Genomic DNA, 13,178 nt, shown 5'->3' with positions numbered 1-13,178 from the left:
TAACATGAGATTCTTTCCAGATCCTTTAAACAATACTACTGCAAGCCACAGCTACAATAATAATTTGCTTTCCTCTTGTAATTGTCATTGAAAAACAATAACTTTGAAACTGATTTGACATTAATAGTGAAAGGTTCTGAAATAATAATTAATAAGTTAAAGAATTATTTTAGCCAGTGTGATCAATGTATTTCCCTTGGAGTGGTTCACTTGACTATGGATTTAAAATCTATCCCCTGCAGCCCTACTTCATTGAATCATCCCTCACAAAGCATGGGAGGAATGAATGGTGTAGATGTCTTCAAATCAACTTATTCACAGATGATATGATGCACCTCAAGAGCAGCTGGACCTTTAACACCAGACACTTGGCTTAGAGGTACAGACACCACAGAGGTGTGTCATGGTGACTCACTGGTTTGCACTGCTGCCTCATAGTGCCAGGGATAGAGGTTCAATTCCTGCCTTGGATGACTGTCTGTGTGGAGTTTGCACATTCTCCCCATGTCTGCATGAGTTTCCTCCAGGTGCTCCAGTTTCCTCCCACAGTCCAAAGGTGTACAGGTTAGGTGGATTGGCTATGCTAAATTGTCCATAGTCAGGGGTAAATGTACGGGAATGGGTCTGGGTAAGTTACTCTTCGGAGGGTCGGTGTGGACTTGTTGGGCCAAAGGGCCTGTTTCCATACTGTAATCACTACCACTGCACTACAGAGCCCATGGGTAGTGCGTAACTGAAGGATAAACATCAACTTACAGAGAAATAATTACAATATGCTGGTGGACTTTTGCTGGGTTACATAAGAACATTATGGGCGGCACGGTGGCACAGTGGTTAGCACTGCAGCCAGAGACCCGGGTTCAATTCCCGCCTCAGGCGACTCTTTCTGTGTGGAGTTTGCACATTTTCCCTGTGTCTGCGTGGGTTTCCTCTGGGTGCTCCGGTTTCCTCCCACAATCCAAAAAAAAATGTGCAGGTTAGGTGAATTGGTCATGCTAAATTGCCCGTAGTGTTAGGTGAAGGGGTAAATGTGGGGGAATGGGTCTGGGTGGGTTGCGCTTCAGCGGGTCAGTGTGGACTTGTTGGGCTGAAGGGCCTGGTTCCACACTGTAATCTAATCTAATTTTAAAAATCTAACTATATAAGCAACAGGAGAAGGAATATATCATGCAGTCTTTCCAACCTACTCCACCATTCAAAACAATCACGGACAATCTTCAACTTAAATAATACTGCTCCCCATTCACAAAAATACAGAGGAACATCGATTATCCAAATGAGATGGGTGAGCACTATTTCGTTCGGATAATTGATTATTCGGTTAATTGATTTCCTTTTGGGCTCAGAGTTTTCAGTGAAGTCTGCTCGCTGTTCAGGAGACTAGGCTGTAGCACACTGCGTGCGAGACTCCATGCACCCCCGTCTACTCCCACGCCGCCACCCCCCAACTACCCCCAACCCTGTCCATTCCACCCTGAACCCCTGCCTGCCCCCAACCCCGCTCTCCCACCCCCCCCCCCCCACCATCCTCTCACCCCCTCTCTGGGGGAGCCGGACTGAACATCAACAGTGAGACTGATGCTGCCTTTGTGTGGTAAGTCTCCAAATAGCGTGCGTACACACACACACACACACACACACACCACCTCTGCCATGCACAGGACAATGTTAGAGAGATTATCTGGGGAAGGGGTTCAGGGTTCACGCCTGTATTGAACTCCAGGGAAAGTGTGGGGGGAAGAGAGAGAGAGGGCGGGAGGTCAGTCATTTAGAGACGTGCCTGGACTGTCCAGGACTGTCCTCAGCAGCACTTCAGTGAGTCAAGTTCATTTTTAATCATTGTACCTGTAAACAATAGACGTGATCAGGGTTGAAACAGCTCTTTGACATAATGTTTCTATTGGGCCCTTGAGGTCACCTTCAGATAATCCAATATTCGGATAATTGATATTCAGATAATCAAGGTTCCTCTGTATTTCAAAGGTCAAGAATCTATATATGTCACCTATAAATGTGATTCAACAATGACCACAATCTTCAGGGGTAAAAATTTTTTAAATATTCATAACCCTTTTGATGAATAAACCTCTTTTCCTCTAAATTGAAATGAACTGTCCCCTTATCTTGAGACTGTGCTCCTCATGTTCCAGACTATCCAGTGAGATGATAGATTTCAGATTATAGTCCCAGAATTTTCTCCAATACTTTGTCTCTACTGATATTAATGATATATCACTGTCGATCCTGTGAATACTGTTTCCTTTGAATCATGTACGTTCCAATGAGATGCCCTCACAAAATTCCAAATTCCATAAATTTTATTTACTCAGTCTGTCATACAGGATACATTTTCATGCCAGGAACTAATATAGAATGTTTTCAATGTTTGTAATAAATAGAGCATAGAACATAGAGCATTACAGCACAGTACAAGCCCTTTGGCCCTCGATATTGCGCCGACCTGTGAAATCAATCTGAAGCCCATCTAACCTACTCTATTCCATTCTCATCCATATGTCTATCCAATGACCATTTAAATGCCCTTGAGGTTTGTAAGTCTACTACTGTTGCAGGCAGTGTGTTCCATGTCCCTACTATTCTCTGAGTAAAGAAACTACCTCTGACATCTATCCTATATCTATCACCCATCAGTTTAAAGCTATGTACTCTCGAGCTAGCCATCGCTATCCAAGAAAAAAGGCTCTCACTGTCCAACCTATCTAACCCTCTGATGATCTTATATGTCTTAATTAAGTCACCTCTCAATCTTCTTCTCTCGAAAAAAAAACAGCCTCAAGTCCCTCAGCCTTTCCTCTTAAGACCTTCCCTCCATACCAGGCAACATCCTAGTAGATCTCCTCTGAACTGTTTCCAAAACTTTCGCATCCTTTCTATAATGCAGTGACCAGAACTGTACACAATACCCCAAGTGCGGTCACACCAGAGTTTTGTACGGCTGCAAAATGACCTCATGGCTCTGAAACTCAGTCCCTCTACCAATAAAAGTTAACACACCATATGCCTTCTTAACAACCCTTTCAACCTGTGTGGCAGCTTTCAAGGATCTGTGTACCTGGACACCGAGATCTCTCTGCTCATCTGCACTACCAAGAATCTTACCATTAGCCCAGTACTCTGCATTCCTATAACTCCTTCCAAAGTGAATCACCTCACACTTTTGTACATTAAATTCCATTTGCCACCTCTCAGCCCAGCTCTCTATTTATCTATGTCCCTCTGTAACCTACAACATCCTTTGTCACTAGTCACAACTCTACCGACCTTAGTGTCATCCACAAATTTTCTAAATCATCCTTCTATGCCCTCATCCAGGTCATTTATAAAAATGACAAACATCAGTGGCCCCAAAACAGATCCTTGCAGTACACCACTGAACTCCAGGAAGAATATTTCCCATCAACCACCACCCTCTGTCTTCTTTCAGCGAGCCATTTTCTGAACCAAATCACTAAATCACCCTCAATCCTATGCCTCTGTATTTTGTGCAATAGCCTACTGTGGGGAACCTTATTGAATGCCTTACTGAAATCCATATACACCACATCAACCCTCTTTACCTTCTCAAAGAGCTCAATAAGGTATGTGAGGCACGACCTACCCTTCACAAAACTGTATTGACTATCCCTAATCAACTTATTTATCGCTAGATGATAATAAATCTGATCTCTCTAACCCTTTCCAATACTTAACCCACAACTGAAGTTAGGGTCACTGGTCTATAATTATCAGGGTTGTCTCTACTCCCCTTCTTGAACAAGGGAACAACATTTGCTATCCTCCAGTCTTCTGGCACTATTTCTGTAGACAATGATGACATAAAGATCAAAGCTAAAGGCCCCCAATCTCCTCCCTGGCTTCCCAAAGAACCCTAGGATAAATCCCATCTGGCTCAGGGGACTTATCTATTTTCACACTTTCCAGAATTGCTAACACCTCCTCCTTGTGAATCTCAATCCCATATAGTCTAGTAGCCTGTACTTCGGTATTGTCCTCAACAATATTGTCTTTTTCTATTATGAATACTGATGAAAAATACTCATTTAGTGCTTCCCCTACCTTCTCTGACTCCATGCACAATTTCCCTCTGCTTTCCTTAATTGGCCCTAATCTTACTTTAGTCATTCTTTTATCCCATACATATCCAGAGAAAGCTTTAGGGTTTTCCTTGATTCTATCTGTCAATGACTTCTCATGTCCCCTCCTAGCTCTTCTTAGTTCTGCCTTTAGGTCTTTCCTGGCTAACTTGTAACTCTCAAGTACCCTAACTAAGCCATCACATCTCATTCTAACATAGTTAACAATCACACAACACCAGGTTATAGTCCAACAAGTTTAATTGGAAGCACACTAGCTTTTGGAGCGTCGCTCCTTCATCAGGTGGTAGCTACCACCTGATGAAGGAGCAATGCTCCGAAAGCTAGTGTGCTTCCAATTAAACCTGTTGGACTATAACCTGGTATTGTGTGATTTTTAACTTTGTACACCCCAGTCCAACACCGGCATCTCCAAATCATTCTAACATAAGCCTTCTTCTTCCTCTTGACAAGAGATTCAGCTTTCTTAGTAAACCACGACTCCCACACTTGACATCTTCCTCCCTGTCTGACCAGTACATGCTTATCAATGATCTGGAGTAGACGTTCCTTAAATAAGCTCCACATTTCAATTGTGCCCATCCCTGCAGTTTCCTTCCCCATCCTATGCATCCCAAATCTTGCCTAATCGCATCGTAATTGCCTTTCCCCCAGCTGTAACTCTTGCCCTGTGGTATACACCTACCCTTTTCCATCACTAAAGTAAACGAACCGAACTATAGTCACTATCACCAAAGTGCTCACCTACCTCCAAGTGCTCACCTACCTCCAAATCTAACACCTGGCCGGGTTCATTATCCAGTACCAAATCTAATGTGGCCTCAATCGTTGTTGGCCTGTCTACATACTTGAGTTGAAACTTTATTGCTGGAACAGCACAGCAGGTCAGGCAGCATCCAGGGAACAGGAGATTCGACGTTTCGGGCACAGGCCCTTCTTCAGGAATGAGTGGCAGAGAGCTTCTTCAAGGAAGGCATCCTTGTAAGAGGATTCGCAGTAGGTTGAAATCTTCGAGGAGAAAGTGAGATCTGCAGATGCTGGAGATCAAAGTTGAAACTTTATTGCTGGAACAGCACAGCAGGTCAGGCAGCATCAAGGGAACAGGAGATTCGACGTTTCGGGCACAGGCCCTTCTTCAGGAATGAGCAGAGAGTGTTAGATCTTTGTAGAGAGAGGCAGAGAGCTTCTTCAGCAATAAAGTTTCAACTTTGATCTCCAGCATCTGCAGACCTCACTTTCTCCTGTCTACATACTGCCTCAGGAAACTTTCCTGCACACATTGGACAAAAACTGACACATCTAAATTACTTGAACTGTAGCTTTCCCAGTCAATATTTGAAAAGTTAAAGACCCCATAACAAGTATCCTGTCACTCTCGCTCCTATCGAGGATCAACTTTGTTATCCTATCCTCTACATTCTGGAACTATTTGGAGGCCTATGGAAAACTCCCAACAGGGTAATCTCTCCTTTCCTGTTTCTAATCTCAGCCCATACTACCTCAGTAGATGAGTCCTCAAACGCCCTTTCTGCAACTGTAATAATGTCCTTGACTAACAATGCCACACCTCCCCCCAACTCTTTTACCATTTTCTCTATTCTTACTGAAACATCTACATTCCGGAACTTACAATAACCATTCCTGTCCCTGCTCTACCCATGTCTCCTAAATGGCCACAAGATTGAAATCCCAGGTACCAACCCATGCTGCAAGTTCACACCCATCAAATGTATGTCCATTTTATAATTTGAAGATCAAGACTGTCACAGGCCTTCAGATGTAGTCTCATTGATCCCCTACATAATTATAGCAGGACCTCTTTATTGTAATAATCCAATTTTGTAACAGTAAATGTCAATGTGGCTCCCTAATTGATTGCTGTAACATGTCTGAGTACAGCTAAGTTCCTCTGATTATCAACAATTGTATGTTTAATACCTTTTAAGATATATTCTCATTTTCTATTATTACTCCAGTTTGACATAATCTGTCATACATATATTGTGAGGAAGATTATTGGAAAGCTAGAGGATTGTGAAGCCTTTAAAACCAGCAGAGGATAATTTAAAAAAGAAGCAATAAGTAGAGAAAAGATGAAATATAAGGGTAAGCTAACTAGTAATATAAAATAAAATTTCTAGATATATAAAAGGTAAGAAAGAGTCAAAAGTGGACATTGGATGCTGAGAAGTGACACTGGAGAAGTATTAAAGGAGAACAAAGAAGTAGCAGAGGAACTGAGTAAGTATTTTGCATCAGTCTTCATGGTGGAAGATGCCAGTAACATTCAAGGACTTCTAGAGAGTTGAAGGCAGAGGTGAATGTAGTGGTCATCACTAAGGAGAAGGTGCTGAAAAAGCTGAAAGACTGAAGGTGGATAAGTCACTTGGATGTGATGGATCACACCCTAAAATTCAGAAGAAGATAGCTGAGGAGATTGTGGTGGCATTGAAGGTGATTCAGTGTCTTTGGAGTCAGGGAGAGTCCCAGTACACTAGAAAATGGATAATACCCGTGTTTAAGAAAGGGGAGGGTGGCAGAAGAGAAGGAACTATATGAAGGTTAGGCTGACTTGCTCATTGGTAAGATTTTAAAGTTCATTATTGAGGATGAGATTGCAGAGCTCTTAGAAGTGCATGTTAAAATAGGACTGAGTCAGCACGGCTTTGTCAAGGGGAGGTCATGCCTAACAAATCTGTTAGAATCCTAGAGGAGGTAATGAGGTAAGGAGAGTTAGACAAAAGAGAGCTAGTGGATGTGATCTATTTGGATTTCCAGAGGGCCTTTGACCAGGTGCTGACAGGAGGCTGCTAAATAAGGTTAGAGCCCCTTGTATTGGGGCAAAGTACTGCATGGATAGATTGGCTGATTGGCAGAATGCGGAGAGTGGGGATAAAAGGGTCTTTTTCAAGATGACAGCTGGTGATTTGTCGAGTTTCATTGGGGTCAACGCTGGGATGAAAATATTCACATTATACAATAACGATCTGGATGAAGGAACTGAAGGTATTGTTACTAAATTTGCAGAGGATCCAAAGGTAGTTGAAGGGTAGTGTTGAGGAAGTGTGAAAGCTGCAGAAGGACTTGGACAGGCTAATGGGGTAGACAAAGAAGAGGCAGATGGAATACAATGTGGGAAAGTGTGAAGTTATGCAATTTGGGTGGACGAATGTAGGCATATGCTATTTTCTAAACGGGGAAAGGCTTCAGAATTCTGAAGCAGAAAGGGACTTAAGAATCTCTTAAGGTTAGCATGCAAGTTCACTTGGCAATTAGGAAAGTAAATGCAAAGTTCATATTAATTTCAAGAGGGCTAGAGTACAAGACCAGAGGTGTACCGCTGAAGCATTTAATGCTTTGGTCAGACTGTATTTGGAATGTTGTAAGCAGTTCTAGGCTCTGTATACAGGAAGAATGTGCTGGCATTGGAGGGGATCCAGAGGAGGTTTACAAGGATAATTGTGGGGATGAAGGTCATGTGAGGAGCAGTTCTGGAGTCTGGGTCTACACTCAATGGAGTTTAGATAGATATGGGGGATCTCATTGAAAATTATAGAATACTAAGGTGCCTGCATAGAGCAAACATAGAGAAGATGTTCCCGCTAGTAGGAGAGATTAGAACCCAAAATCACAGCCTCAGAGTGAAGGGATAACCTTTTACAGCTGAGTTGAGGATGTTTTTCAGCCAGAGGTTGGTGAATCTGTGGAACTCATTGCTACAGAAAGCTGTAGAGGCGTGGTCATTCACTGTTGTTATGATAGAGGTAGCTAGGTTCTTGATTAGTAAGGGATTCAAGGGTCATAGGGAGAAAACAAGAAAATGGGATTGAGAAACATATCAGCCATGACACTTTCTCTCTCTCGCAACGTATTTTTTGCAAAAAAGAACTTGCTTCTACAATAAATAGCAGATAATCTGTAGTATGCTTTGACCTTTTGACTCTGTTTCCAATAAATCACAGATGTATAATTTTACGATGCACAAAGACACATCTAAAACAAAACAGCAGAAATATTACATTCATTCATCATTATTCTCTCTGTACACATAATTTGTGCAATTTCTTGCTACTTTTTAAATTTCCAAACTGTTCCAACATCTTTGCATTCTTGCCCATGTGTCTGCACTTGTATTATCTTTTCTAGTGACACAAACAATTCATATAGCACAAGGTTGTATTAACAAACACTATTGAAACAGTCCAGCATTTGCATTTTAAATTTCTCTACAAAGGCCAAGGGATTATAGATTCATGTTACTTTACAGTTGTGACAGCCATAAATTTTGAAATGTCGAATAGGGTAGTAACAATCCAAGAGTCTCATTTTGTCACTTTGAAAAGTGCCCTACTGTCTGGTCTATGCACCACTATCACCACTCCATCACCCCCTCAAGTCTCTCGTCAATTGCCATTGTAAAATGTGCAGTGAAGTCAGGGACAGCTAACAACCATTCATTCACTGGGATTGCTTTCAGCTTCTATAAAGCTTTTTGGGACTCTTTTGACAATATTACATTCAACTGTTTTTGTAATATTGCACCTGTTAAACTAAGCATTGAAGCAAACCTCCAATAAAAGCCAAGCAACTGCAAAGGCCTCATGATTTTCCATGTTTGTTTTGGAATGGGGAAATCTATCATTGCCTTTATTTTGCTGTCCTTAGCTAGACATCAATTTGCTCCATAATATGTCCAAAGTAAGTGATTTTGCTTTTGCGAACTCACACTTAGAAAAAAAAAACTTAGGAAATTATAAATGTTTAAACAAAATTTTAAAAGTTCTTCCCAAGTGTCCCTGTACATTGATTCAACATCTAAATAAATAACACAATTAGGTTCATCAGTTACAACATAGTCTATATGTCTTTGGAATGTATGTGGAGGGTCTTTAAATGTGAATAACATGACTTTGCATTGATACACATCATTTAGTATAGCAAAATCTGACAGACATTTTAGTCTTTATATCATTAGTACTTGCCAGTTCTTCTTCATATAATCAATCTTGGCTATGAATGAGGCACTGCCAACCCTATAATATAATTATCTAACCAAGAAATCAATTTTTGTTACAGCAGTAATTTTTCTATAATCCATATCGAATCTAATTGACCCATCAAATTAAGAAACTAATAGCACTGGAGAACTCTGTCTGGTTTAACCACAGCTCTGACGTGTTTTCAATCACTGTTTTTACCTGAGCTTGTTTTCCAAGGTTTGAATTAGAGGGATAGTGTTTTATTAATACTGATTCCCCTACGTCATCACCATGTCTGCCTAAAGATATACAACCGCCATATTTCCTTTAATTCTATAAGCAACCTGATTAGATCCTGTCATTGTCTTTCCGCTAAGTTTGAGAAAACAATATCTAACTGACTCAATGTTTTGGTATTTTCTAATTGGAACTACAGATTGTGAATTGTCTACATCTCCTACTACCTCACTCTCATTGTCCATATGCTGCACTATTTTTACCACTTGCTCCTGCTTGAATTCCTCTCTACGTTTATACAATTTTAACAGATTATAGTAACATAACCAATTCTTGTTTCTGTTTTCTAACGTGTTCATCAGATGACATAGTTTACTAACTCTATTAACTATTTTGTATGAACTACTGAATGTTACTTTCAGAGATTTGTCTTGTAAAAGAAATAACATTAACAGTTCTTTGCTTGTTCAAAATGTTCTGATTTCAGCATGTTTGTATGCCCATTCTTTCATCTTCACATAGCTTTTATGCTTCTGTGAGTCTCTCTACAAACAGAAATATAAATCCAACACTGCAGATTTGTCTGTCTTGAAGCCTTTTCCTTGATCAATTTTCATGGACTTTCTATCTTGTGACGAATGGATTCATTCAAATTAACTAAACCCTGGGGATTCATTTGGATGATCTCTGATAGTAAACAATAGAGAATCCAGACCTTTGACGTAATCCAGAAAATGTTCATGGCAGTGTGATTTAATCATTGTGTTGAAAGTCTGATGGTATCTCTCTAAAGCTTCCCTTGTTTGTGGATGATATACCGTGGACTTCAATTGTTTTATACCCCAGTTAATTATCATATCTTGGGAAAAAGCAGACATAACGATGGAACCCTGGAACAACTGTATTTCTATTCGTAGTGCGTAACATGTTAAAAATTGTGTTCATTTTTCCACTATAACTTTAAGGAATTCCTTCTGGAAACTGAGTTGTTATATCCATAATTCTAAAAACAAACTGGTGTCCCATTTGTGTTTTAGGCAACAGTCTTACACACTCTACTAATGCTTTACCAGAGCTCAAAACTGGTGTGGAAAATAAAGATGCTGGTTTGATTATAAATTGAGGTTTTCCAGCTATGTAACATGTATGACATGTTTCACATAACTAAGCTAGATCCTTATGAAGACCTAGCTAGTGAAAAAAATCAGTTTATCAATGTTTGGTTTTATTCATATATGTACATGTTCTGCTGTGCAAATTTCAAATGCTACCCACAATATTTTTTTCTGATATTTGGGCAGTGCCACTGTCTAACGATTAAGTGCCAATCTTTGCTTGCTGGTCTCTGCTTCTCATCAGAATTCCATTTTTAACACAACAACACCTTGTAACTCATTCAGCCTCAACCTCAGTGTGGGCTAATTGTATTAACCTGCTTAACTCCAGGTTAGCTTGCTGAGCCTCAAAAAAAGGACACTTACTAAACACTTCTTCTGAATCACCCCCATCTTCGGCTACTTTAACACGTTTGTGACAACACTTTGACCTCGACTGATGGTCTTTGTTTAGCCATTTCTTTGATCATCTGTAAGGACTACATGTTATTTTAGTTGAAATTGGAAATGGAAAAATTGGGTTGAAAAGAAATGTCCAGTTTTTTTTACAGCTTAAAGGAAATGTGTAACCGTAAGGCGTCCATTTACTGTTCATAAAAGGTCATATAACTGGATTTGATACTTTTGTGAAATGCTCTGGCGTCAGGTGCCTTTGAATTGAACAAAAATCTGCCCAGCAACAGCTTTTGAGTTTATTAAGGCTTGTCACAGAAGTGAGGGAGGGGCAGTTGCATTCACACCTCCTGTACGTGAAAATCTCTCTTTTTTTCTCTCTCTCTCTGTCCCTCTGTGAGTTGAAGAAAAACAATAGTCAAACACTTTGAAAAGGTGAATTTCTAACTCATGTCAAGAACTAGATCCAACGGACTGGCTACCAAATTGGGGATCTTCTGTGATCAGCATATGTGATATCATCACAAAATTCAAAGAACTGTGACAATGTCACAACATTCCACTCTTGTAATTGCGATTCTTTATCAGAGGAATTTGTTCCTTTTTGCCTATGTTCTTCACCCATCATATTTCTGAGGAAGCATTTGTCTTATTGGTCCAATCTATGAACAGTCTGTGCATGCTTGAATTTAAAAGAGACAATATTTAAGCTTGCATATTATTAATTAATAATCCATTTTAACACTTGTTAAAGAATATGGTTCTAATAAATAAACTTTATTCTCTAGATTATGGAGGAAACATGATGTGAGTTTTATTTTTAACCTCATTTGGATGCTTTATGATAGTGTTCAAAACTGCAAGCTTCAGTTTGGTCAAATCATTACCTAGGAGTAAGCAAACTCTATCTATGGGTAATGAATGAACAATTCCTTTCCACTGTTCTAGATATTAAGCCACACTCTAAATGCACTTTGTACATAGGAATGTGTATATATTCTCCACTTTATATATTTATTAAAATTTTGGCTTTTAATGTGTCCTCTGATTGAAAAAAAAAGACCTTCTCCAGCAAAGGACTAGCTCCTGTATCTCTTAATATATTTCAGGGTTTAGCCATAAATAAGAGGTTACTTTTCCTTGGGACAAAAATCTTTTCTAACTCTCAACTACCTCATTCACCTCTCCTGCATTTACAGTGACATTTACTTTCAGTCTTACAATGGGACCAGGGTATACTCTCCACTTATTTGTTCACACATTCACTTTCGTTGGACTCTCTGGAGGAAAGATTATATTTTTCTCCAGCACAGGACACTGAGTAGCTCCTGTGTCCCTTAATATAATTATGTTGACATCATTTTAAAATGAAGGAATTATCTTTCCTTATGATAAAAAATATCTTCCATCTGCCTTATTCGCGTCTGCATTCATAGCAATGTTTTCTTTCAGTCTTATAGTTGTAGTCAAAGCTATGCCAGGTGTCATAATTTAAGATCCTTTTCCAGACTCACAAGCCACAATAAGTCCCATTGCCTTCCTATACTTCAAGCATTTTGAATGAAGGTGTCCTACTTTATTACAATGGAAACATTTTGGCCTTTGATTCCCACATCCGCACTCAGCATTTTCATAGAACATAGAACATTACAGCGCAGTACAGGCCCTTCGGCCCTCGATGTTGCGCCAACCTGTCATACCAATCTGAAGCCTAGCTAACCTACACTATTCCATGTACGTCCATATGCTTGTCCAATGATGACTTAAATGTACTTAAAGTTGGCGAATCTACTACCGTTGCAGGCAAAGCATTCCATACCCTTACTACTCTCTGAGTAAAGAAGCTACCTCTGACATCTGTCCTATATCTATCACCCCTCAATTTAAAGCTATGCTCTCTCGCGCCCGCCATCACCATACTTGGAAAAAGGTTCCTCGTAAGACCTTCCCTCCTTGACAGGCAACATCCTAGTAAATCTCCTCTGCACCCTTTCCAAAGCTTCCACATCCTTCTTATAATGCGGTGACCAGAACTGTACACAATACTCCAAATGCGGCTCCACTAGAGTTTTGTACAGCTGTAGCATAACCTCATGGTTCCGGAACTCGATCCCTCTATTAATAAAAGCTAAAACACTGTATGCCTTCTTAACAACCCTGTCAACCTGGGTGGCAACTTTCAAGGATCTGTGTACCTGGACACCGAGATCTCTCTGCTCATCCTCACTACCAAGAATCTTACCATTAGCGCAGTACTATGCATTCCGGTTACTCCGACCAAAGTGAATCGCCTCACACTTGTCCGCATTAAACTCCATTTGCCACCTCTCAGCCCAACT

The 13,178-nt window shown here is 40.2% G+C and overlaps 1 protein-coding gene across 1 annotated transcript in view; it reads right to left on the bottom strand.

Annotated features, from left to right (window-relative positions):
- LOC122556894 (cationic amino acid transporter 2-like) overlaps window positions 1–13,178 on the bottom strand; it is a 42,520-nt gene that overhangs the window by 17,096 nt on the left and 12,246 nt on the right. The window lies entirely within an intron of this gene.

Source organism: Chiloscyllium plagiosum, chromosome 14, assembly GCF_004010195.1.
Source record: "Chiloscyllium plagiosum isolate BGI_BamShark_2017 chromosome 14, ASM401019v2, whole genome shotgun sequence".
NCBI lineage: Eukaryota > Metazoa > Chordata > Chondrichthyes > Orectolobiformes > Hemiscylliidae > Chiloscyllium > Chiloscyllium plagiosum.
The sequence above is the reverse complement of the archived record's forward strand: the minus strand, read 5'-3'. Positions and strand labels throughout refer to the sequence as shown.